Source organism: Oryctolagus cuniculus, chromosome 3 (assembly GCF_051225735.1).
Source record: "Oryctolagus cuniculus isolate XC-2025 breed Fujian yellow rabbit chromosome 3, ASM5122573v1, whole genome shotgun sequence".
Classification (NCBI taxonomy): domain Eukaryota; kingdom Metazoa; phylum Chordata; class Mammalia; order Lagomorpha; family Leporidae; genus Oryctolagus; species Oryctolagus cuniculus.
The window spans coordinates 2846191-2872328 of record NC_142869.1 but is presented as its reverse complement, the minus strand read 5'-3'; the positions used below and the strand labels follow the sequence as shown (position 1 = coordinate 2872328).

General features: G+C 61.2%; 1 long non-coding RNA gene across 2 annotated transcripts; it reads right to left on the bottom strand.

Annotated features, from left to right (window-relative positions):
- Nucleotides 1-18722: 18722 nt before the first annotated feature.
- On the bottom strand, nt 18723-26117 carry LOC149127241 (uncharacterized). Of its 2 annotated transcripts, XR_016231332.1 has the most exons (4): nt 25979-26117; nt 25655-25873; nt 19080-23555; nt 18724-18857 (listed from the first exon to the last, which is right to left on the bottom strand). It is a non-coding gene; the product is annotated as an uncharacterized LOC149127241 (long non-coding RNA). The 2 variants fall into 2 exon arrangements; XR_016231331.1 differs by having other exon boundaries at nt 18723-23555.
- Nucleotides 26118-26138: the final 21 nt, after the last annotated feature.

The window sequence follows — 26138 nt, the reverse complement described above, 5'->3', positions numbered from 1 at the left end:
CGGGGACCCCACCCCGCCCCACACTGGGGCCTGCTCAGCCTTGAGGCTGGGACCCATGAGGTGAGCGCCACAGGCTCAGGTCACCGTCCAGGGCTCGTACCAGGGACAAGGACAACAAGGCCGGGCCAGCTCCCAACAGCAGAGGCAGAGTAGGGGCCAGGGAGGGCGGCCCTCCGTCCCCCACATCTGGAAGGCTCCAGGCACCTGGGCTCCTCCTCATCCCAGCAGACGTCCTGACAGCAGTGGATTCTGGCCAGGCTACAGAGATGCTCCGAGCAGCGGGGAAGCCGCCTCCCCAGGAAGCCAGGACGGGAGATTTATCCCTGAGACTGGGATAAGAGGGGGAACACGATCCGAGTGGGAGCTTTATTTATTCAACTGTTCCTCGTTATTTCCTTTCCCACCACAGCAGGGAGAATTCTGGTCTGGGGCCCTGGGAGGTGGTGGGGGAGAGTGGGGGCGGGGGGCCCGGGAGGGGGGCGGGGCAGGTCAAGGCCATTGCGTGTCCTCTCCAGGCCTCAGAGCGCCTCCCCCTTCCCTCCCTCCCCTCCCCCTCCCCTGCAGTGGCTTTGCAGGTGGGCCCCACCCTGTCCCCGTCCCAGACCCCAGCTAAGAGCCTCTGCCTGCTTCCTGTGCCAGGCCGCCCTCGACCCTTGACCTCTCACCCAGGTTCCAGCGTCCACCTCCAGACCCCCTATTTTTCTCTAAGATCATTTATGTATTTGTCCGAAAGGCAGAGTCACAGAGATGGAGAGGGAGACGAGGGAAATCTTCCATCTGTGGGTTCACACCCCAGATGGCCACAGTGGCAGGGGCTGGGCCAGGCCGAAGCCAGGAGCTCCTTCCAGGTCTCCCACGTGGGGGCAGGGACACAAGCACTTGACCCGTCCTCCGCTGCCTTCCCAGGTGCATCGCAGGGAGCCAGAGAGGAAGCAGAGAGGCTGGGACTGGAACAGGCTCACTTACGCCAGCGTGGGAGGCAGCGGCCTAGCCCACTGCGGCCGGCCACTGTCCGCAGGCTTCAAAGCTTCTCAGGAAACCCGCCCTGGAGCCTCCCCTGGAGGGGGGCTCAGAAGAGACCCACACACAGCAGGGGCTCCTGCTCCCCGACTGGGTCTGCCCCTGACGCCCTGAGGGTCTGCCGCTCCCTGAGCCCCCAGCCCAGGAACACCCAGTCCCACCTTCTCTTCTCCTGCTGACCGTGGCCATGGGGTCACGGGCCCGGCACCTGCTTACAGCTGACCACCAAACACATCCCGGGCGGCGGGAGATGCTGCTCTGAGAGGAGCCGGCTCCTTGAGGGAAAGAAGACTCCTGCGTTAGAGAGACAGGAGCTGGGAGTGAAACCACTTTTGCTTATTAATATTTCCAAAATTAATGAGCTGTGGGCTCTTGCCCTGTCATCAGAGAAGAATTCTGAATACGGGCTCAAATAGACCAGACTACAGGGCAAGTCTTAAGGATTTTATTCAGTGAGAGAAATGCGCAGGAGGAGGAGAGCTCTATCTAAGGGAAAAAGAAAAGTCTAGAACTTAAGTTGGAATCCATACCAAGCAGAGAGTGGGCCAGGAGCCACGTGCAGCCCTCGTTTGGTTATGAGCAACACAAGCAGCTTAGCACACGGGCAGCGAAGCAAAGGCAGAAGGAGTGGGCAGCCCAAAGGCCACATGCCCCAAAGGCCACATGCCCCAAAGGCCACGTACCCCGAAGGCCACACGCCCCAAAGGCCACACGCCCCAAAGGCCACACACCCCGAAGGCCACGCGCCCCGAAGGCCACGTATCCTGAAGGCCACTCACCCCAAAGGCCACGCGCCCCAAAGGCCACACACCCCGAAGGCCACGCACCCTGAAGGCCACACACCCCGAAGGCCACGCGCCCCAAAGGCCACACACCCCGAAGGCCATGTACCCTGAAGGCCATGCGCCCCAAAGGCCACGTGCCCCAAAGGCCACTCACCCCGAAGGCCACATACCCCGAAGGCCACGCACCCTAAAGGCCACGTACCCCAAAGGCCACACACCCTGAAGGCCACGTACCCCAAAGGCGCAGGGCAACAAGGGAGGAGCCCACCATGCTCCAGGCCTGTTATTTACTCCCAAAGGGGAGGGGTTATGTCAGCCTGAATGGCAGGTGGGCGCACAGGTGGGGTCAGGTAGGGCGTGAGATCACACAGGGGTGTGGTGAGGCGTGGTCTTCCAGCTCACAAACCTAATCAGTCTTATCCCATCTGCCTGCCCACATCAGGAGGGGCGGAGGGCGGTGGGCATATCAGAGGCAGCGGCTAAGGACAGAGAGGCCTGTCCAGAAAGTTCCAGAAGGTGCGGTCAGAAAGGACAGGCAGGCCTGGCACGAGTGGGGCGTGACAGTGGGGGAGGGGCGGGAGGAGGCAGGGGGAGACTGCCGCACAGTGTGGGATGACGGCGGCCTTCTGCACTCTTCTCTCTAAAGCCCACAGCACAGGCCGGCTTCATACCCCACCCAGCCGCAGTGCCGGGGAACAGCATGACCCTGACCCTGACCGGGCCCAAGGAGGTGCCTAGGGCGAGGAGCCGCCCGGCCGGGGAGCCCCGGGGGCCTGTCTTTGCAGAGGGGTGCTGGAACTGACAATGGTGAAACGAAGCGGGAGCCGCTTACCGCTTAGTACCCACACACGGCCCTGTCCCCTTCCTCACTCAGCCTCAGTCACCCCGCTGACAGCCTGGCAGTGAGAGCGCCAAGGGCATGACTCCCCCGCCCCCGCCCTCCAATGCCCCTGCCAACACAGTTGTGGCCGGGTTCCCCCGCACCTGCTCCCCCTTCCCCAACATCACTGAGGACGGAGCGTCCCTTAGCTCCAGTTCAAAGTCCATGGGGCCTGGGTGGGCTCTGGTGGCCAGTTTGGGTCTCAGGCCAAGGCCTCAGGGCCAGGAGAAGAGGCCTGGTGAGGGGGCCAGCCTGGGCCTGTGCTCAACCTTAGCTCACTCCTAGGGACCAGGGAGGGGCAGCACACGCAAGGCTGGTGGCCATCACAGTGCACAGCACCAACAAACGTGTCCTTCATGGCGGAAGGCTCCGCGGGACAGCACGGCGCCCGCCGCGGAGCAGCCTTGGGGGTGACCGCTGCTATGTCCCCAGGGAAGGTCTTCAAGTGCTCACCTCCTTCCTCGGGTCTGTCTTCTGCAGAGGATCCCTCCCACTCAAAAGCTTGTCTTTTTGTCTTTTTTTTTTTTTAAGGCTTATTTACTTATTTGAAAAGCAGAGTTTACAGAGAGAAGGAGACAGAGAGAGGTCTTCCATCCACTGGTTCAGTCCCTAAATGGCCACAAGGACCAGAGTTGAGAGCCAAAGCCAGGAGCTTCTTCTGGGTCTCCCACATGGGTGCAGGGGCCCAAGCACTTGGGCCATCTTCTACTGCTTTCCCAGGTGCATTAGCAGGGAGCTGGATAGGAAGTGGAGCAGCCGGGACTCGAACCGATGCCCACATGAGCCGCCAAGGCTGCAGGCGGTGGCGTTACCCACTGTGCCACACGTTGGCCCTTTTTTGTCTTCTTAACCAGCTCGTTCTCAGGACAAAAGCTGTTGGTTCTGATGAGGCCCCATGTGTCACCCTCTCCCAGTAGGGACGACGGGCGTGGAGCCCCGCGCCCCTCAGACTTCCTCCTGTTTTCTCCTGAGGCCCGGGGTTTGCTGTTCTGCACTGAAGCTCACTGTCTGTGCAGAGTTAAATCGTGCTAAAGTGCAAGGTTAAGGTCGAGATTCACTTTGGGGCCGTGGCTGCCTGGCCGTGGGGTGGCGCCTCATCCATCCCCGCCCGGCATGCTGCTTGGGAATCCGCGGGTGTGTTCTCCTGTTCCTCCTTAGCTCTCCAGCTGTGAGGCTTAATGAGGACCTTGTGAGCACTCAGCTCTGCTGGCCAAGGCTCTCAGGACCCAAGAGAAGCCCCAAGGCCCCATTAGGCCGGGGTTAACCCTTAGCAGCCCAAAGGCCGTTTCCGATCCTGCCTTTGAGCTCCGTGGAGGCCACTGCAGTTCAGACGCGGTGCCCTCGAGGCTTCGATAACCTCAACGGGATCTGCCAATGCTGCCCACCCAGCCAGCCCTGGCATCCTCACCCCTGCCCCGTGCAGGCTCCCTCTGCTGGGTCAGGATGGGGGGGCAGTGGATGGGACCTCCCAGCAGGTAAGGCACTCGGCTTCCCGCCCGCAGGAGCCCTGACGTCACTGTCCCCTGCGCTCCTGATGGCTCCAGAGCCTGCCCCACGGCCCCTCCTGCATCTGCCCCCTCCCACACTAGACCCCTCCCCCAGCAGCCTAGGCCCACTTCCTCCCCCGCCCAGCGAAACGAGAAACAGCTGGGAAACATCTCAGCCGCCGCCACTTGAGACTCCTGGCCAGCGCCAGCGCCAGCGCCTCCCCTTCTACCGCACCAGGAAGCCAAGCGGGGGCAGGTTCTTGTGCCGCTGGGCTGCCCAAGTGGGCTCAGCCCCCTCCCCACGCCTCATCTGGGGTCACCCAGGAGAACCAGCCCTGCCTAGAGACAGGGAGGAGGGTGTGCTGGGCCACACTCAGCCAGCACCTGCCATGCCCGCCCCTGGCGACAGAATCACCTTTGGGCAGCCCCAGAGGAGGCCACCGCCCACACTGAGGGGGCTCAAGAGGACCTGGGAGAATCAGGAAGGCCCCGTGGAGGAACTGGGGTGCAGCAGCTCTGGGGGAGCAGACCCTCTGATGGGACAGGGAAGGAGAAGAGAAAGAGGCATAGGGTAGTCTGGCTGAGGTGCTTCCGTGGGATTTGAGGAGCCCAAGCCCCAGCGGCATTCCCAAGGCTTGATGTTGGCTCTGCTTGTGGCAGAGGGATAATAAGGTGGTTGGGCCTGTATGCAGGGAACCCAAAGATGGGGGGCCGTGGGTGGACTGAAGTCCCTGGGACATGGCCAGGGAGGAAGCAACGGCACTAGATTCTGCAGTATGGGCCAACGTTGCCTGCGCAACAGGAGGACGTGAGAGACGTCAGAGAGGTCCCTCCCAGCCCGACAGCCACACTGCCCCTTCCTCGCCCACACCAGCCACGCTCACTTGAGAAACCTCGGATTTTACTGCAGAGCTGCCAACACGTCCCCCAGGAGAGGCCACCTGGGGTGAGCTGCAGATGCCGGCAAGCCTGAGCCCAGAGCAGAAGGGAGAGGGGAGGCCCTGCAGGACGTGCTTCGGGGCAGGGCTACGGGGGAGGAGGGGGCAGAGGAGAATCCTGGCAGACGGGCCACACTGCCCCATGCCGGCTAAGGAAGGCTCACCGCACCCCCACTGCCCGCCAGGGCTGCTTTGAGATCCAGCGAATGCAACCACATCACTTCCACACGCCTCCCTAAGTGAGTCGGGTTCCCACTGCAAACCCCAGAAACCCCAGTTGCAATGGAGGAAGCTAAAAGATTCCCCTATTGGGAAAGGTCAAGAATGGTACTAGTTTTCGTGAGAGCTGAATCCAGGAATCCAGTGGGCATCAGCATCTCTCTCTCTCTCTCTCTCTCTCTCTCTCTCTCTCTTTCCACCTGGCTCTCGCAGCTCAGTGACCTCCGGCAGCCCCACAGCCTCCTACTGCAGGCACCAGAGGTCCCTGTCTTCCAGCGCCCACATACAAATCCCAAAGAAGACTCCAATTGGCCCCGCTTGGGTCATGTGCCCCTCTTGAGCCAATCCCTACAGCCGGAAGGCGGGAGCACTCCGTTGGCCGGGGCTGGAGAGGGGAGCTGCCAGGGATCACGGTGAGTGTTTCCCCCGAGTCACGCGGGGATAGGAGTGCGGAGTCGGCCGGCAGCCAAGGCCGGCGCCAGCCAGCCCGGCCGTCCCAGTGATCTCTGGAATTCACAGGGCATCTCACAGACGTTACCTCATTCGGTTCTCACGGCAGCCCCTCCAGGTAGCAGGAGTTGAAGACTCCAGAGACGTCGGCCCAGCCGGGCTCCCTCCACTCTGTGGCACTGTCAAGACCGAGCCAGGCACCCTGGTGGCCCACCCACACCCCCCAGCCTCCTGCAGCCCCCGGCCAGGGGCTGTGTCTGGACACAAAAGCAGGCACAGCTCCAGGGGCAGAACTGACATGCCAGCCCCTGTGGGCAGCCCCCAGCGATAACAGGCTGGAGAGGGAAGTGTGCACCCTTGGGAGGGACAGCTGCGGGTGGGGGCAGGGCCCCAGTGAGACAGAGGCCACCGCGGGTGCACTCGCCCTGTCCCCCTGGCCCAACCAACAACTCCATCCTGGCCTCAGCTCTCCTTCTGGGGGGCCCAAGTTAAGAGCTCTCTGTGCACACCATAAGCGGCTGCTACCAGGGCAGCCAGAGTCCATTCTGCACAAAGGACGCCTCGCGCCGGTGCCCAGCAGCTGGGGCCCCTTCTTTAGCCTCGGGCACGGACGCAGCTAACTGACCGTGGCCCCCTCTGCAGCTGTGTCTGGGCACAGAGAGGGTGCGTCCCGGCCTGCCGGTCCTGTGCGACAGAAGCTGCGGTGGTGGCAATGCCAGCCTATTGCTGTGCAGTCCATGCAGCCACCCCACAAGCACGTCCCGTCACCGGTCCCTGACATGGCTCGCAATCCTGCCTTCCGTGGCCAGCCTCGCTAAGAATCACATGTGCAGAAGTATTGGCCGGAAAATGCCAGCGAGTCTCCAGCTGGTCTAGCCATTCGGCCTAGGAAAGAGAGACGCAGAATTGTGATCCCAACCAGCGTGGAACCTGGCCCACCTGGGTGAGCTGTGTGCTAAAAATAGGCATGACTCACATCTGGGCGGGCCCAGCCACAGTTCCAGCAAGAGAGAGCCCTCCCACGCCTCCAATGCCACCGAAGGCGTCCTGGGAGCTGAGCCGTGGGCACGGACGGGCGGCCCCGCGTGTGCGGAACTCACAGCCGCACGCCCTCGGCATCGCCCCTCTGTGAGGCACACGGCTCCGCGGGGCTGCGGGCCCAGCTCCTCATGTTGCGCTGAGCACATCCGGAACCATCTGGCCGAGGCGCTTGAACCCACTGGAGCCCCTGGATAAACACATCCCGTCACTTAGGGAAACAGAATGACATTTTCCATAGTGAGCAAACACACTTCTAGGGAGATTCGCTAAACGTGTACTCGGCTCCGGCACGGCGGAGTTGCTGCCGTTCAACCAGGGTGGGAAGCCGGGCGTCTCTGCACTGCACAAGGAAATGAAAAAAGCGGGTGAGAGGAGAGAGAAGGGCGAGGAGAGTCGAGCCCAGGGTCCCCGTTGGAGGCAAGCCGTGTTCACAGCTGCAGAGGTCCCTGGCTTACACGCAGGCTGAGGTCCAGGGCTCTGTCCCCCGTGCAATTGTTCAGAGTTGGGAATGCATTTTCCCATAGAAACTATGTGGGTCAGAGTGTTAGCCCACAGCTGTGTCTTTCTCAGGAGTACATCTGAGACACATTATCGTTTTCCCTTATTTATACTTAGTGTCTAGAGCGTTGCCATGCCCACGTCAGGACCGGGAGCCCCTCTTTGCTGGCAGGGGGTGGTGACAGGGAGGGCCCAGCAACGGGTTATGCTCTCAGGAATATGGGCGATGGCCATCGGCTTTGGGGACAACCAGTCTGAGTGTGAACCCCAAAGCCACACGTCACCTCCCCTCCACCACCTTCCCTATGGTAGAGAGTAGTGGCGGAAAGTCTGTCCTGGCCCCAGATAAGTGCTTGACAAGCAGCAACTGTGCCTTTGCGTGTGCAGGAGAGAACTTACCATGAAATCCGAGCGTCTCAGGGCTTGAGGGAAGCCACTGAGTGTTCCCAACAAAGGCAAGACCACATCTATGCTGTACTCTATAGGACCCCTGGCCCTGGCCATGGCCCTGGCCCTGGCCCATGGCAGGCTCTCATGAGAATTTGTCGGATGGATACATGGTTAGATGGGGAATGGATGGATGAGTAGGTGGATGGGTTGTGGATGGGTTGTGGATGTGGGTGGATGGATGGATGAATCGATGTGTGGGTGAGTGGTTGGATGAGTGTGTGGGTGGATAGGTAGTGGATTGGTGGACGTGACTGGGTGGATGGATGAGTAGGTAGATGGATGAATGGATGGATGGAAGGGTTGACAGGTGATGGATAGAGGTGGGTGGATGGATGTGGGTGGATGGGTGGGTGGGGGATGATGGGTGGATGAAAATCAAAGGCGTGCTGTCTTCTTTTGGTCACTGTCACCTGTCGCAGGCACCTTGGGCCTGACTGGGCTGGGACATCCATCACGCTCACTCACATCCGGCAGGACACTGGGCTCAGCTGGAACAGAGAGAGCTGAGAATCCTTCTTTCCTTGCGATCTCCAGGCTTCGCCCTCTCTGCTTGCTAAGTCCAGCAAGGTAGCCGGACATCCTAAGCGTCCTTTCACGGCTCACCAAAATGAAAGAGCATCAGCCATGGGCCTTCTTGAGGCTGGACCCATAGATGGCCCAGTGTCACTTCTGCCACATTCTGTCGGTTCTGGGGGATCAGTGGGGCAGCCCCGATCCAGCACAGCTGTAGCCGCAAGGAGATGTGGTTCTCTGGGCACATCTTCAAGTAGCTGCACCACTCTTTCAAGTCGCAGTCCTGTCCCGGCTGGTGTGCCGCTCCGCCTCTAGCTAACATCAGCTGCAACGTGTGCTCTCTGGGGCGTGGTAAAGGCAGAGGGAGAGAACAGGAGGCAGCAAGTGCCCTGCAAACGCCTCGGCTCAGAAGTGGCATATCACTTCCGCTCACCTTTCCTGGGCCAGAATGAACCGTGGGGCCCCGGCTGGACCACAGGAAGGCTTGGAAACCGGACAACTTGACTTCAGCTTGATGGGCCATCACAGCCTTTGCCGCCTCTGCTCTGCCATCCACTTCCTGCAAAGGAGGATCCCCAGTGGTGGGGAACTCGGCAGAGGGCACACACCCTGCACGTAGGGTGGGAGTGGAGGAGAGTGTGGCCTCCCCAGCTTCTCGCCTGCTCAGGCTGGGTGTGGAGACCAGGGCAGGCACAGGCCCTTCCGGCTGTAAGAGCCCAGAGTGTTCCCGAGCCAGAGAAAGTCAGGGCTTAGTGGCATCAGAACATCAGCCACCCATCTTCTTTCCAAAGTATTCCGTGGCGCTGGCCTGAGTGGAGGATTCATTCCTCCAGGGGGTGGAGGGTGCTCATATGACGGCTGTCCCCACCTAGTTAGGGAGGAGAACACACAGCGTCATTGTGGCAGGCAAAATTGGCCACACTGGGCAGGTCGACTTGTGTACCCTGCTCACAGCACTGTGCCTGATTCAGGGCGCCGTGACCAGCGGCAAATCCAAGAACAACAAAACACTTGACCTATAAGTGAAGGTGGAAGGGACTTGGATTAGCACACCCGGGGGACAGGAAGTGACTCAGCACCAAATGCTCCCAAGCGGTGCGTCGCCAAGAGCACCGACATGGGCAAAGCTGGGCCTGAGTTTGGGCCCTGACCAACGCCGCGCCTCCGTCATGTACGTAACCTCTCTGGGTGCCACCTTTCTCATCCACTCAGCCAGAGTCATGGCAGCTCCCTCACAGTATCCTTCTAAAATCGGGCAACGTGTGCGCCTGGCTTGTGGCAAGTGCTCGGCCAGCGTGGGTGCCGGCCGGGTTGCTGCTCCCACTCCCGCCTGTTTGGAGTAACATGGGGAACCCTGCAGGCTATCAGGCTGAGAGGCAAGGCCATAGGACATCAGGCCACCACACTGACGGCCAAATCCTCCGTGTGCATAAAGGACCCCTTTCTCCCTGGCCCCTGTCCATCTGCCTGTTATGCCCAGTTCGATTGTCCCCAAAGACCACCAAGGAGCCGATACCGCTGTAAAACACATGAGAGGACGGCACCGCGGCTCAATAGGCTAATCCTCCACCTGCAGCGCCGGCACACCAGGTTCTAGTCCTGGTCGGGGCGCCGGATTCTGTCCCGGTTGCCCCTCTTCCACGCCAGCTCTCTGCTGTGGCCCGGGAGTGCAGTGGAGGATGGCCCAAGTGCTTGGGCCCTGCACCCCATGGGAGACCAGGAGAAGCACCTGGCTCCTGCCTTCGGATCAGCGCAGTGCGCTGGCCACAGTGTGCCAGCCGCGGCGGCCGTTGGAGGGTGAACCAACGGCAAAGGAAGCCCTTTCTCTCTCTCACTGTCCACTCTGCCTGTCAAAAAAAAAAAAAACAAACAAACATGAGAGTTTTATTACAGGTCTGGGCCTGGGTGCTCAACTATTACCAACACAGCGGGTCTGATTCGAGAGCCCCGACCCTTCAGTGAACAGGGTTTTTATAGGGTTTTCAGAGACACTCTATACATCATGGTACCACCTACCAAACCATCTCATGCCGCGGGAAACTCAAAGGCCATCTCCTAGAATTGATTAGTGCATCCAGTGGCGGGAATGGACCTACTAAAGGTGGTTGGATGGCTTTGGGGTTGATGCCTTTTGAATTGATTGGCCGAAGCGTAGGGTCCGAGCTGTGGGGGTGTAGGTGCCGAACTGCAGGGTCTCGGGAAGCTATCAGTCACCTTATCTGCCCTGAGAAGACACCAGGAACTCTAGGCATTTCTCTCTTATCTGCTAATCGGCTGTTGCTAGGAGAGTTTATCACAAGGGGAGTTCATTTATTTATTTTTAGGAGCTTCTGGCTCGGGGTTCAGGGCCTGGTCAGGCCCGAGTTACAAGATGGAGGCCTCTTTTAAAATAGTTGCACCTTGATCCAGGCTCAGGTCTCTCACTGCCCAGCCAGGTTCCTACCTCACGCCACACACCCCGCTCACAGCGCGTGACTTGCACGTGGTTCCCATTGGCTGCCTCTTCAGTGTACAAGGAACAGAAGTGAACTTGAGCGAACTTGAGCATTCCGATTCCAGGACAGCACTAGAGAAGCGAGGCTGAGGAAGGGACAGAGCCAGGCAGCCATGGAGCTGGGAATTCCGGGGCCAGTCCACCTTCTCGTGGGTTCTCTGATTCCCAGAAAGGCAGTGTGGTCCGTCAGGAGGATGAACGGCCTGGAGCAGGTGGAACGTTGACACGCGGAGGCGGCATCGGCCTCTCTGGTGAGCTCATTACCGCGATCAGATCCCTGTCGCTGGGGGGACTTCTCCCCTCAGGGTGCCAGAGGGGGGCTCTGAGGTTTGAGCCACCAGCACATTTCATTTTGTGTCGAGAGAAAAGGCCATCGAGTGCACCAAAAACTGGTTTTATGAGCATTCCTACAGGGCACTTCAAAAAGTTCGCGGACACTGGAATGAAAATCAGCTTTCCTGCGGTGCCTGCGGTGGCTCCAGCTCCAACAGGGGCCTGGCATCCTGCGGCACCTTCTCCCGCCCAGAGCCCCCTGGGCCTGGGGGACAGCCACTTCCTGGGTCTCGGCGGACCGCCTGGCTAGCCGTCCTGCATTTGGCTTCTCCCCTGCCCGCAGCTGCCGTGGAAACTCCCCTGCATCTGCCACAGCCGCTCTCCGGGGCACCGGGCTGGGCCCCCGCTGAGAGAAGCGGTTAGGGAGCCGGTGACGCTGGTGTCCAGGGACACACAGGCCGTGAGGTAGGTGGACTGGCAGGGATTTGCCACGGGCAGCGCTGTGAGAGCACGAGAGAGCCGGCACAGGAGGGGACGTCCCAGACCGCACCGGGCCTCACACGGAGGTGGGGGGGAGGAGGAGGAGGAGGAGGACCGGAGGGGGGGAGGGGAGGGGGAGGGGAAGGAGGAGGTTGTGCAGGACCCGCCACACTGCTGAGCCCGAGATCGGCCCTGAGCACACGTGGCCGGGCTGGAATCTACAGTCATGTCACCTCCCACAGCGGCGGTGCCCCCAGCACTCGGGGAAGGGAGCAGAGGGCTCCCCCACATCCGGAGGGGCTCCGCCTGAGTGAGAACCGGAGCTCGCTAAGCCTGGGCCAAGCCTCGGCCCAGGACACGTGTGAGGGCAGCGCAGTCCACATGAGTCGCACTGCGTGGGAGGGCAGGGCCCAGCTGGGCAGGGTACAGGCATCCACGAAGTGCGGGGGACCCCTCAAAGAGACCAGTCTCACCCCGTTTTCCATGGAACCTGGGAAACTGGCTCAGAATGACACCCAACACCTGGGCCGGTGGCAGGGCCCCGGCTTCCCACTGGGATCCAGACGCTGGTTGGAGCTCCTCATCAGGTGTGCACACAGCAGGTGCCGAGGTCCTTGCAAGGGGTGGTGTCGACAAACACGCACAGGAGATAACCTGAGGAGTGTCAACGATGCATGCAAATGCGGCCTCGCTCCCACCCTGGAGGACACAGGCGCTTCCCCCCACCCAGACAGGGCCCCTCGGTGCCCACTCGCCACCATCCCAGCTGTCTGTCTTGCCCTCTCTGCAGCGCCACGTACAGGAACCTGCAGGCGAGGCCTCGCTTGTGTCTGGCTTTGTCCACGAAGGATGACATCTCTAAGAGACACCACCCTACCCCTCTTCCTCTGTTTGTGGCCTGTCCCCCGTGGACGTCCGCGTGATGTCCAGCCATGGGCAGCCATGCCATGAACAGGTGTGTACAAGTTTGCATTCCCCTGGTAACCCTGGCCTTTCTTTTTTTAACTTTGCACTTTGCGATGATTGCAGATTGACAGGCAGTGGTGAGAAATACAACAGCGAGACCCCGCATACTCCAGACTCTGCCCATCACCCCCACCAGGAAGTCCACTGTGATGCAGTCCCTGGGCTTCTTCAGCTTCCACCAACCCCAGGACCCACCCCAGGGACCCAGGACACATGTATCCCTCTGCGTCACTGCTGCCAGGGGCTGCTCTGCGCTACCATCTGGGGTCTGAGCCCCAGCTCACCCGGGCTCCATCAAAGGCAGACCCCACTCCCCAGTCCGGCCAGGCCAACTCCCAGGCCTGCTCAGCCCCACCGACCTGGACCCCAGCAAGACTGACCTCCTGACCGAGCTCGCCAAAGCTCTCTGTGCGTGGAGGGAGGCACGGGGGGCCCTGGCTCTCCCTGGTTGGCCTTGGCCTGCCTTGGCTGCAGCGAGCCTGGCTCCTCGGGCACACAGTGCAGGGTCCTGCTCAGCGGCCAGCAGCCGCTGGTTGGGCATTCTCTGCAGGCAGTGAGGGAGGGGGAGGGACGTGAACACAGAAGTAGAAGATGGAAACTAAGAGGGGATGGAGCGGGGAGAGGCGAGGAGGGAGGAGAGCCGGGGAGGAGGGAGAAAGAGGAGAGAGAAGCAAGGGAGGGGCAGTGGGGCAGGGGAGGACGAGAGCCCCCGCTGGCGATGAGTCTCCGTGACACGGCTGGGATGGCGCTGAACTCCCAGAAAGGACACAGGGAAATTCAGCTTGGGGAGCCTCCAAGGGCCAGGTTGGCAGCACACGCACAATACGCGGTCACTCCCGCACCGGCCGACCCGAGGGAGAGGTGCGGCTGTGGAGTTTATCATCTCCTCCACTGCAGGGGACTCTTCTGACAGCTAAGCTACAGCTCAGCCTCCGAACACCCACCCCTTCCTTCCCAGCCCTGTGCGAGAGTGGGCAAGGCGTGACCGCCCACAGCTGAGCAGTGCTGGGGACATCAGCTCGGATGTACCTGTTGGCCTACTGCCACCTGGCTGGGGATCCCAGGCGTGTAGGGGGCGGGGTTCCCTGGGGAGGAGGGCCTCCCCACAAACCATCCTCCAGCACATTCTGGAATGTTCTGACAGAGCCATTGCTGGCCCGGCGTCCGGATGCCTGAAGTCACCCTACCTGAGAGATGAACCAGAGGCCATCGAGGAAACCTAACCCCAGGGCATGCAACGGTTACAGCACAAAACCCTGCCATCCCAGAGGGCTCTGACTGCCTGTGTCATGGACACCTCCGGAAGTCAGCCGGGCCAGCCGTGCATCCCCACAGCTCCCGGTGAGGGGCAGGGGGTGCCTGCAGGTCAGAGCCAGGCAGATAAAGGTCAGCGTGGAGACCGCCCCCTGCTGCTGAGCTGGTGTCCAGTCTGGCCGGTGCTGCTGCTCTTCCGGTGGGGATCTGGGTCCCCTTCCCCCTCCCTCACTGCCTGCAGAGAATGCCCGACCGGCGGCTGCTGGCCGCTGAGCAGGACCCTGCACTGTGCCTGAGGACCCAGGCTCGCTGCAGCCAAGGCAGGCCAAGGCCAACCAGGGAGAGCCAGGGCCCCCCGTGCCTCCCTCCACTGGTGTACTGGCCAGTAGAGGGCATCAGAAGGCAGAGGGACAGGTCAAGTCCTGTCATTTAAGGCCCTGGGGCTCAGGACACCCTTTGGGTCAGTGGTTCCTGCCTCCCTTCCCAGAGGAGCCACGGGAGGGAGGCCTGGACACGGGGCTCTGCCCATAGCTCAGATCCACCTGCTGGGCCATTGCTGCTGGCTGGGGAAGCTTGGGAGAGACAGGTGGCCGCTGGAAAATGCAGGCTGCCCCTGGAGGGGCAAGGACACTCCCAGCCAAACAGCCCCCGAGGGATGCAGTGGGGGGCTTGGCAGGCAGAGCTGGGCCTGAGCAGGGGTCTGGGGAGGGTGTGCGCCTACCCACAGGGGAGGGACAGAAGCCCAGGAACGTGGCTTAGACAGAAGATGGGGGGGTATGACAGAGGTGCCTGAGGGAGCCCAGGAACACTCCGATCAGGGGCCGGCAGACACATCAGGAGCCACGGTGGGCTTCCAGGAGAAGCCACAAGGCCGGAGGCCACCCCTGCTCTCCAGCCAGCCTGAGTGGGACCCCAACCCCACCCCACCCTGCCAAGCCATCACTGAGAGTCCGAGCTGACATCCACCTTCCTGCCCTGGGCCTCAGTTCCTTGTCTGTAGAATGGGCCGGCTGGCCACAGCGCCCACCCCACGGGAGGAAGTTGAGGCTGGGAGCAGGGGTCACCACGGGGGAGCCAGCGGCTTCTGGAATCCCAGCCGCAGCTCTAATGCAGAAGGGCTGCGGCTGCCGGCTGGGCCTGGGCAGAGGGCAGGGCGGGGCCTCCACGATGGGGTCCTGGGGGTGGACAGGCGGCCTTCTGGTGTGGGGGACAGAGAGCCCGAGGGCGGTTTCCTCTTTGGGGGCTCCCCGGGGCCCCCTTTCCCTGCAGAGGGCCTGCCCTGGACGGCCCAGCGCGGCTGGACAGCGTGGCTGTGGCCAGCAGTCCTCACACCAGGGTCCCAGGTCCCCAAGGTCAGCCAGGGCTCTCGGGTATTGGGGGCCGCCCTGCCTGCACCCCGAGGGGCCCGCGCCTGGGCATGGATGCCGGGGCGCCATCCCTTAGAAATCGCCCGCCGCCCCCTTCCCCGCCCCAACCACGCGTTTCCGGCAGGCCCAGGAGGTGGCGCGGGGGCAGCGGCGCGGCGGGGAGACCCCGGGGGGCGGGGCAGCCGCTGTCACTCGGCACCGCGGCCCTGGGCCGGGCGGGACAGCCAGCGCGCGCGGGGGGGAGCGGCCCTGGGCCGGGCGGGACAGCCAGCGCGCGGAGAAGCTGAGGCCGCTCAGGGCAGGAGGCCAGCTCAGGTCCAGTGGCTGACCGCCCGGCCCGGCCCGGCCTGGCCCACCCCGTGGGACCGCGCCGCCGGCGCCCTTGCGCCCCCTGTCGGCGCGGCGGAGTCATGGCAGGAGGCCGGCGCCTGCGGTGCCCTGCGGGGAGGGTCGGGCCCCTTTGAGCCCTCCCGAGCGTCCCTGGCATCTAGGGGGAAGCGGACACCCCGGGAAGGAGGCCTCGGCGCGGCGAGCGCTGTCCGGGAGGTTCTCACACCCGCTGTGATGAGGCCGGGCCCACGGCGGGTGCCCGCCTGCATCTCTGCCTTCATCCCTGCTACACCCCTGTCTCTGGGTTCCGTGCCTGCCTCGTTGGTGGCTGTGAAGATCGGGTGTCCCCCACAGTTTCATGTCCCTGCATCTTTGTGGGCACTGTCTCCTAGGTCCCTACCGGCCAGGGCACCCAACAGCCTTGCCGTTTCCTGTTCAGAAGGCCTGGGTAGGGAAGTAGCGTCGGGGTCGGTATGTAGGAGGAGCAGCTTAGGGTGCAGAGGGTTCCCCTGTGACAGAGGTGACAGCTGACAGCCCCGGAGAAGGTGGGACCACAGTGAGCAGGTGCCGGCTCTGCTTCCCACGTGGCAGCGGCTCAGACCCTCTGCTGCCCACCGCGTGATGGCTCCCAGCCCTGCTCGGAAGGGAGACAGAAATGTCCTGGGGGGCCCAGGACAACAAAGCAGCAGCCCACGCCCCCATGACTTTCTAGGTGGTCCCGCCTTCCCTGTGCCTAGCTCCAGGCAGGCGACCCAGGCTGATAACACTGGGCGGAATTCACCTGTGTCACACCCAGCAGACCTCTGTCCAGGAGACCAGTGAGGGGGAGGAGAAGGGGGGCGGGGGGAGACCTGGACCCCATCTGCAGATAAGCCCCAGTCTGAGAGCACTCGTCCCGCCCAGCTCAGCGCTCCGCTCTCTGCTGAGACGCCCGCCTGGCCTGTTGGGTGTTCTCGCCGTTCAACTTTCTCCCCTTGCTTTCCCCAGTCTGAATGGCCGGCTCTCTCAGCCCCACCTGGAGAGGTGCCCACCCGTCCTGACCCTCTACCCTGCGCAGCACTCCTCTCGGGCTCATGTCGGAAGTTTTTCTCGCGCAGTGACAAGCGCTGAGCCATTGCCATCTCAGCATACCCAGTGCGAGCTCCAAGTCCGGCCGGTCACCCCACAGCCTGTGTTTCCCACAGTTCCCTTTGTGGCAGAAATGTGGGCCATTTGGAGTGGGCGCTGGGCACAGCACTTGGGGTGCTGTGTAGGACGCCCCATCCCGTACTAGATGCCCAGGTTTCAGTCCTGCTTCCGCTTCCAATCCAGCTCCTGTTAATGTGCACCCTGGGAGGCAGCAGATACTGGCGCAAGTACGTGGGTCCCTGCCATCCTCATGGGAGCCTGGGATGGAGTCGCAGGCTCCTGGCTTCAGGCTGGCCCAGCCCTGGCTGTTGTGGGCATTTGGGGAGTGAGCTAGTAGATGAAGATCAATCGATCGATCGATCTATCAATCTATCTATCCATCTCTAGATCTATCTCTCTGCCTTGCAAACAAAGTGAAAATACGTAAACAAGCACATGAACATTTATGACACGCCTGTGGCTGTGTTATTAGATCCTTCTTTTAGGGGACTTGGCTTCTTTCTCAGCAGGGAGCTCGGGGCGGGTCTGAGAACCGGCGTAGGTCTGGAAGCAGGAAGAGACCGTGCCTTTCCATTGAGCGGCTGGGATCAGCCTTCTGTTCACCAGCCCTTGAATTCTGCCCGTGTGGACCGAGGACCGCTGCTGGCCGCCAGCCCTGTGGGCCCCAGGAACACTGTGCTCTGTCAGCAGAATCTTCCCCAAAGTTTCCGTTGGGTAAGGGACCCTGCCGTCTTCCTGGGGGTTCTGCCGTTGTGGCAATCTTGTCCACCTTGCCTCTGGCCATGGGCACCTGCACCTGACCCCAGCATCCTCTCTGACAGGGAGAGCAGTTCTGCAGCGAGATTTCCTGCTGTCCGCTGGCCACAGAGGCGGCGCTGCGGTGCTGCGGCACAGTGGGCTAAGCCTCCACCTGCCGCGCCAGCATCCCATACGCACAGGCGCTGGCTCGAGTCTCAGCTGCTCCTCTTCCGATCCAGCTCCCTGCTGATGGCCTGGGAAGGCATCAGATGGCCCAAGCGCTTGGGCCCCTGCACCCATGTGGGAGACCCAGAAGAAGCTCCTGGCTCCTGGCTCAGATTGGCTCAGCTCTGGCGGTTTTGGCCATCGGGGAGTGAACCAGAGGATGGAAGATCTCTCTCTCTCTTTCTCTCTCTCTCTCTGTATGTGTGTGTGTGTGTAACTCTACCTCTCAAATAAATAAATATTAAAAAAAAAAAAAAAAGGCTGAGTAGAGAGAATAGCCAGTGCCGAGTCGGCCGCAGACACAGGCACGCCCTGCCCCGCCATTCCTCGTGGCCTCCCTGGGAACCCAGTGGTCGGGCTTCAGTCCCAGACAGTGTACACCCCCAGCCTGGCTCCCTGAGCCGTCCAAGCTCCTACCAGCATCCTGGGGGCAAGGGCAGCACCTGCACGTCCTGTGCATCAGAGCCGAGCTGTGCGGAGCCCCCGCAGCCTGATCTCCACGTGTCCTGCCCAGGAGGTCAGCGCCTGAGACACAGGACAGTTCTCCAGGGTCCCTCAAGGCCACGTAATGTGGCCAGGGTCCGCCCCGCACACGGCCCTGGGGCGTGCTGGTCCCTGATGTACTCCCGAGCAGGGACCCTGTTTTCCCACTGGGGCTGTGCTGCCACTGGCCCTTGGCGTTGGCCCAGTGATGTCAGAGGAGAAGGGGCCAGGTCTTGAGGGGACACGCGTTGTGAGCACTGCACGGGCCAGCACCTGCGTCTGTGCCTGGAGGTCCCGGGGGACCTGCTGGTCAAGCTCAGACCCACCCATCCGGGTCACCGGATTCCACCGCTTCCCGGCCAAGGCCCTGAGTCCAAGGTCCTCACTTGTAGCTCTGGCCCAGGTCTGCAGGATCTGAACTACAGGATGTCCAGTTAAACCTGAATTGCAGAGAAACAGCAAATAATACTTTGGCATAAGTAAGGGTGCCTGGAGCACTATTCAGAACAGACTCTGGAAATGCGTTCGTTATGGGAAATTCAAGTTGAACTAAACACCTTGCGTTGCATCCAGAAACCTCACAGCCTACTCTCAGCCTGGGCTCTGGCAGGCGCCGCCCTCAGGTGGAGGAGACGCCGCGAGCCCCCGCCCAGGGCCGCCTGCCCCCACAGAACGCCCTGAGCACGCGGACCTGAGCCTGCCTTTGCATTTCCTAGGCGTTAGGTTTTTAATTTAGTTTAAAAAAGTAAATACCCAAAAAGTCCCGTCAGGTGTTTCCAAAACTCTGAGCCAACTGCAAGGCCCGCGGTCCAGCCCAGGCCCCGGCTGCGAAGTTAACCTTGGGAGAGGAAAAGCGAAGGCACAAAGCACCGTTTGCCATAATGTGGCGCATCCACCGGGGCTGAGGCATCGGGGCGCTCCAGGAAACACGCAGGGGTGGGGCTGGGAGGGAATTGAGCGGGGGGCTCAGGTGGTGCTGGGGGGCAGCTGGGCTGGCAGCGTGAAGGGCGGGATGGGGTGAGGGGGCCGGTGCAGTCGGGCTGTGCTGGGGTGCACTTACTGGCCGGGAATGACTGTGGGCGAAGCTGGGAGGGCGGCCGAGGTTCTGTTGGCATCTTGCTGCCGGCGCCGGGCCAGGACCCAGCTGACGGTGACCACCTCACCCCGTCCCGGCTCCACACGGCCCTCAGGGGGTGAGGGTGCGCAGCTCCAGGGAGAGAGCTTGTGACAGGTTTCTCTGTGGGGGGGCCGTTAGTAATGCTGCAAACATTCCAGAACGTTTGGACAAGGGTTTACTGTGAAGTGCAGAGTGCAATGAACACTGTTGACAGCAAAGCTGGGGTTCTTCCTGTGAGCTATGGAGGTGAAGACGTGGAGGGCCCGGTCCCCAGGAGGCCTGGCTTAGCCCGGCTCCTCCAGGTCCCACCATCTCAGCACCGCCACGCTGAGGTCCCAGCCAGCAGCCCCTGACCCTTTGGGGGAGACAATGCAAACCACAGGCAGACCGTGTAATGACTGACACCGCCGTCCGTCTACGTCTCCAGCTGCCTTAGGGTGGCCTGTGCCGAAAGCCTGGCTGAGAATTTGCCCGTCAGGGTCCTGGGTGAAACACGAGGTGTTCAGTTCCATCTGAATCCGAGCAGTTTCAGCAGGACCGACCGTGCGAGGTCAGGCACCCGACAGGATGGACGCGGCTCGGCACGCAGTGGGTCTGCGTGAGCACCGGTCCCCTGCCAGCTGTTCTTCGCAGCCACCCAGCCGAGACTCCCGCGAGTGGAGACGCCCGCGAGTGGAGGCTGGAGCTTTGTCGCCCGGGCTCTCTCGCCTCCGTGGGGTCTCCGTCTCGAAGGCAGGAGCACTGCTCGCCAGCCTGCATCTCACACAAGCCGAGGCCTCCAGACCACGACAGTGGTAGGCTCGGGGGCTCCTTCTCCAGGAGAGGTTTCCCTGCCCTGGGCCGGCCTCCCTGGTCAATCAGCGCTCCTGTCAGTCATGTGTCCACGTGTCACTCGTTGTCAGCGTCCAGAGAAGGGGAAGCACATGCCGCCGTGCGGGTGCGTGCTGCCTCCAAGCACTGGGGCCTGCAGGGGGAACCCTGCTGCCCTTCCCGCCCAGGGGGCCCTGCGTGTGGCCTCTGCACGCTCCCAACACCTGGGACGGACTCAGGCCCTGAGCTGCCTGGGGCCGCTGGCTCCGGGGACAGCAGCTGAGAGTGGTGTGAGAGAGCAGGGTGACCCTGGACAGGCAGAGCCCCCCTCTGAGCCCCAGGCCCCGCCTCCCCAAGCCTCATTTTCCCAAGGGCGCCTTCTGCCGCAGGCCGGTGGAGGCTGCTCAGTGCCCCTGGCCAGTAGAGGGCAGAGATCTGTTAGGAAAATGCCCAGAGGCTGAAATTAAAATCAAGGGCAAGGGCAGGTGTTTGCTGGCAAGGACGCTGGCCAGGAAGCCCCTCCCATAGCTGGATTCAAGTCCCACCCCCAGTTCCAGCTTCCTGCTAACGGGGCCCCTGGGGGGCAGCAGGGAATGGCTCAAATGGTGGGGTCCCCGCCACTCACATGGGAGACCTACATCAAGTGCCCAGCTCCTGGCTTTGACCTGGCCCAGCCCCAGACACTGTGGACTTCTGGGGGGATGAGCCAACAGATGGAATTTCTGTGTGTGTGTGTGTGCATGTGTGGGCATACGTGTACATGTGTGTGCGTGCGTGTGCGTGCGTGTGCGTGTGTGTGTTCTTGCTCTCATGCAGATAAACAGACAAACGTTTTAAGCATGAGCAACATCTACTCGAGAGCTCTCTACTGAGGGCCCACTCTGCAGCCAGCGCTGTGGAAGACAGCAGGACGCCCAGGTGGGCAGCGCAGCCCCCGGCCTCCCAGAGCTCGGAGCGGGAACAGACGACAGCAGCCGGAGCACCACCAGGACTGGGGAGACACACTGTGCGCCCGGCTGGGTAGGACGCAGGGGAGCTGGCCCCCCCGCAGTGGCCAGGTCAGGAAAAGCTGCTCTGGGCGGGGGGAGCTGAGTGAGATCCAGATGGGCGTGGGGTGGGGTGGGGTGGGGGTGCCACCAAGGAAATGGCTGAAGCCAGACAGACGGGGGAGGGGCGGGGAGGCAGCTGCAGGAGCATTCGCAGCCGTCCTGGCACCACTACCACCAAACGACAGCTCAGGTGCCCCAGGTGCCTGGGGTCAGCCAGGGGAGCCTGTGCACTGAAGAATGGGGCCCAGGCCCAAGTGACACCCCTTAAAGACCTAGCGCATTCTCTGTAAGCCGTGTAATGACTGGCCCCCAGCCTGGCCCAACAACCACAAACCCAGAACACAGAACAGTGGGGTGTTTTCCCTCTCACTTTGCAGATTTATGAAAGAAAATACTGAAGCCTTGGCCGCCGCACGTTGCACACATCCCTTCCTGGCCGGGACTGAAATTCTGTGTGCATCGAACCCTCCGTGGGACTTGCCCAGTCATCCAGGAGACAAGGACCCCAGACAAGGCTGGGCTGAGGCTCCCTGCTACGTGGTCACACGTAGGGTCTCTCCTCCGTGTCACACCTGCCCCTAAGCCCCAGCCAAGGCCAGGGTCCCAGGAAGCCCCCGGGGAGACAGGGAAGCAAGGAGGGTCCTCTACTGCCCTCTGCTGTCCACCGCCCACCCAGGCTTTGCTGGAGGCTCCAGGCTGAAGCCATCAGCTGCCCCCAGACGGCCATGGCCTTGGAGAAACCCCTCCCCTTTCTGTAAGATATGGGGTTGGACCACACAGTCTTGAAGAGAAAGCAGCCCAGGCGTGGAGCCAGAAAGGGCAGGGCCAGAAGTTCAGACAGCAGAGGGGGCCACCCAGAGGGGACCCCCCCGGGGGGACCACCCTGCAGAGCTCCAAGTAGCTGGGGAGGCAGGAACGCAACAGGAAAAGTGCACCCCCTGCCTTTGTCGTTTGTCTCGGTTTGTGAAAAATTCCGATGCTTTCAGCCCTCCCCACAAAATGCGTATTCCTTACCACGCTCCTTCATGCGGGGGTCACGGCCCGGACAGCAGGGTCACGGCCCGGACAGCAGGGTCACGGCCCGGAGAGCAGGGTCACGGTCTGGAGAGCAGGACGAGGCAAAGGAGGCCCACGCACCCAGGCAGCACACAGCAGGCAGAACCCTGGAGGCTTCTGTCCAAGAGGACCATGGGGAACTTCATACGCACCCGCATTCAGGGACACGCTGCCAACCCGATGGCCCCGACATTCCGCTGTCACAGCAGATGGAGGCACTGAGCCGCGAGAGAACAAGGCAAGCTTCCGCACCCGTCCCTTGGCGATGCAGTTACCCAAGCGCCCGGCGAAACCTGAACGAGGTCGGTGGCTCAGCTGTGAGCACCTGCCACTCGCCGGCTTTGATGGCTCCAGTGCGGTTTCATTTCTGCCCTTGTTTATCTCAACTCCACACCGAGGCATCAGGGCCACCATCTAATGGGCTGGGGGCGCGGCGCTCGGTCAGGTTTGCAGCTCCCTGTAACTCTGAGATCGTCTCAACAATGTAAACTGGTTTTTAGAATGTTCTCCCACTGCCGTGTCATCCGTGCAGCCAGCAGTTCCAATGTGAGGGTTTTATCCTCCAGCTGTGTTGGGGTCAGTATTCGTGCAATGACACTTGTGTCCGCCCATCCGCACAAACCAGATGCATCCCAGAGACGTGCATGGTAAAGAGAGGGAACCATCTACAGTGGAATTTTTCACAAACCTACAGCAGCATGATTACAAAGAGCAGGAACCAAGACTTAACTGCTAGAGGCCGGCGCTGTGGCACAGTAGGCTAAGCCTCCGCCTGCTGCACCAGCATCCCATATGGGTGCCAGTGCGAGTCCCGGCTGCTCCACTTCTAATCCAGCTCCCTGCTGATGGCCTGGGAAAGCAATGGGGGATGGCCCAAGTGCTTGGGCCCCTGCACCCACGTAGGGGACCCAGAGGAAGCTCCAGGATCCTGGTTTCAGATCAGCCCAGCTCCGGCCACTGCTGCCATTTGGAGAGTGAACAAGGGATGGAAGACATTTCTCTGTCCCTCTCTCTATCTGCAACTCCATCTCTTACATAAATAAATAAAATCTTAAAAAAAAAAAAAAACCTGTGCATCCACAGAAGACCAGTGAGGAGTCGCAGTAGCTCACACACTGGATATTCTGTGAAGGTTTTCAAAGGACGCTGTGGGCCCACACAGTGCTCAGAGGGCACCAAGCACTCGCCACCAACCAGTGCTGCCAGTGCTGTGTGGACGCCCTGCAGTGTAGATCCTACTGTTAGGGGAAATCATTATTATTATTTTTAAGATTTATTTATTTATTTGAAAGTCATAGTTACACCTCAGAGGAGAGGCAGAGGGAGAGAGAGAGAGAGGTCTTCCATCCGATGGTTCACTCTTCAATTGGCCGCAACGGCCAGAGCTGTGCTGATCCAAAGCCAGGAGCCAGGAGCCAGGAGCTTCTTCCGGGTCTCCCACATGGGTGCAGGGTCACAAGGACTCGGGCCATCTTCCACTGCCTTCCCAGGCCACAGCAGAGAGCTGGATCAGAAGTGGAGCAGCCAGGTCTCAAACCGGCGCCCATATGGGATGCCAGTGCTTCAGGCCAGGGCGTTAACCCGCTGCGCCACAGTGCCGGCCCCTATTATTATTACTACCTCGGTTCTTTGTCTCACATGGAAGAATCCCCAAGTGGACGAGGCAAAGAGAAAAGCGAGATTTAAAGATTTAGAAACAGGATTTATCAGAGCCGAAGGCCTCCAGCCACGGTGGCATGGAGGGGGCTGCGAGAGAAGCAGAAGCCCCCCGGCCCCCTGGCACCGGGGTTTTTATGTACCATTTCCAAGAAAAAAAAAAAAAACAAACTTGACAATGAGATTGGCATTCGGTTACCAGGCAGGGACAAGACCTGATTTACAATCCTGTTTGCTGTCTGGATGCTCAGGATAAAAACAAAAAGCCATCAGCAGGGCGGGAGAGGTCACTCGGGAAGCGCTCCCTTGCTGGCCTCGTGGTGAACTGGGAGATTCCTAAGGTCTGGGCCGGTCAGTTTGTTCTTGCTAAAGGTAACCTTTAGGGAGGAAGCAAGCATTCTACACCGCAAATGCCACTGGGGCCACCCTCACTGCCCATTAACCCTCTGACTCCACACACACCGACTGCCGCCATCAAGTGGGAGGGAGGGGGAGCCTGGGGTGGGGTTAGGTAAGGGGCCAGGGATGAAAGGTCGAGCGGATAATGCACCTGCCTGGTAGCCTCACTCCCGCACACACACACACTCACACAGTCACACACACTCACACACACACATTCACACACACATACACTCACACACACACTCACACACTCACACTCATTCACACACTCACACACACATACACTCACACACACAGTCACACACACTCATACTCACACACACTCACACAAACACACACTCACACACACTCACTCTCACACACTCACACACTCAACACACACTCACACTAACACACACACTCACACTCACACACACTCACACACTTGTACACTCACACACTCAACACACTCACTCTCACACACACTCACACTCACACACACTCACACCCACACACACTCACACAGTCACACACACTCATACTCACACAAACACACACTCACACACACATACACTCACACACACTCATACAGTCACACACACTCATACTCACTCACACACTCACACACACTCACACAAATACACACACACTCACACTCTCACTCTCACACAGACTCACACACACTCACTCTCACACACACTCACACTCACTCTCACACACACACACTCACACACACTCACTCTCACACACACACTCACTCTCACACACTCACACTCACATACTCACACACACTCACACACTCTCACACACACTCACACTCACTCTCACACACACACTCACACAACCTCCAAACCACTACTCAGGTCCTCACAAGCAATGACTTCTGGCAACTGGATTTGGGACCAGGGATGTAAAACCATTTGACTGCTTTTTCTGTTCTTTACCATACATCACATCGGACCCCTTTCATGCATTTTTAAAACCAAGAGCTTAAGTAAACGGGCACCCAAGTATACAATGCTTTTTTTTTTTAGTGCCCCCAAGGACTGCACAGTTCCCATACAGATTGTGGGGGAGGGGGCACCGCATGGGCGGCGAGAGCCCTGGTTTCAGTGTAGCTCTCCCACCCCCGGGTCCACACAGCAGGACCTGGGTGTTGTGAGAGCGGATATCCTCGCCCCGCGTCCACCTGCCCGGTGCCCCGGGATGCGGCCAGCACCTGAGCAGCCCGGGGGCCTCTGGAAGCCCCTTGCCCGTGTGTCAGAACCACAGCCCTGCGCATCACCACGTAAGAGCTTCGGTCGCGCTCCCGACCGCTAAGAAACTGGGTTGCAGAAGGAGTCCGTGGGAAAAGGAGCCTGGAGTTTTGATCGCTTGCAGACGGTGAATGGGGAAGGGTCCCTCCAGGCGCCCAGACCAGCATGAAGGAGAAGGTGGGGTCCCCCGGATTCCAGGGCACCGGATGGGTTTAGGGCGCCCCGACAAGGCCAGGAGGACAGCGCTGCGGCGCTGAAGCTCGGAGGCGGTTCCCGGCACCGCGACCCCCGAGGGCCCCGCAGCACTCACCCCCTTCGGCGTCTGTCCCATCTGCCCGCGTACGCCGGCTGGGAGGCGGAGACCGGCGGACGCGGAGCTTCGGCTTGGGCCCCTGAGCGGGGCAGCATCGGAGGCGGTGGGGGCGCCCAGTCCCCGAGGAAAAGCCCTAGACTCCAAGTCCTACTGGTGAACCGGGGCGGGGCGGGGGGGCCGCGAAGGCGCTCTGCCCGGCCTCGGCGTGCGTTCTCCCTGCGGAGAGAGACATCCCCGAGCGCACTCAACCAGGGGTCTTTCGTGGGCGGCCGTGCCCCGCCTCTTGAGGCGGGGTGCTCGCAGGTGTCTGTGCAAACTCACCTGGAGTGGCCTGGGGCCGAGGTGCTGGGTGCACTCCCCGGCGCCGGCCTCTCCTTCGCTGGCGCCCCAGGCGTTGGCTCCGCCCTCATCCTGGCTGGGCACCCCGAAGTGCCCGGGCGCACCCCGGCTAGGCGGGGCGGGGCGCGGCCCACGTGACCCC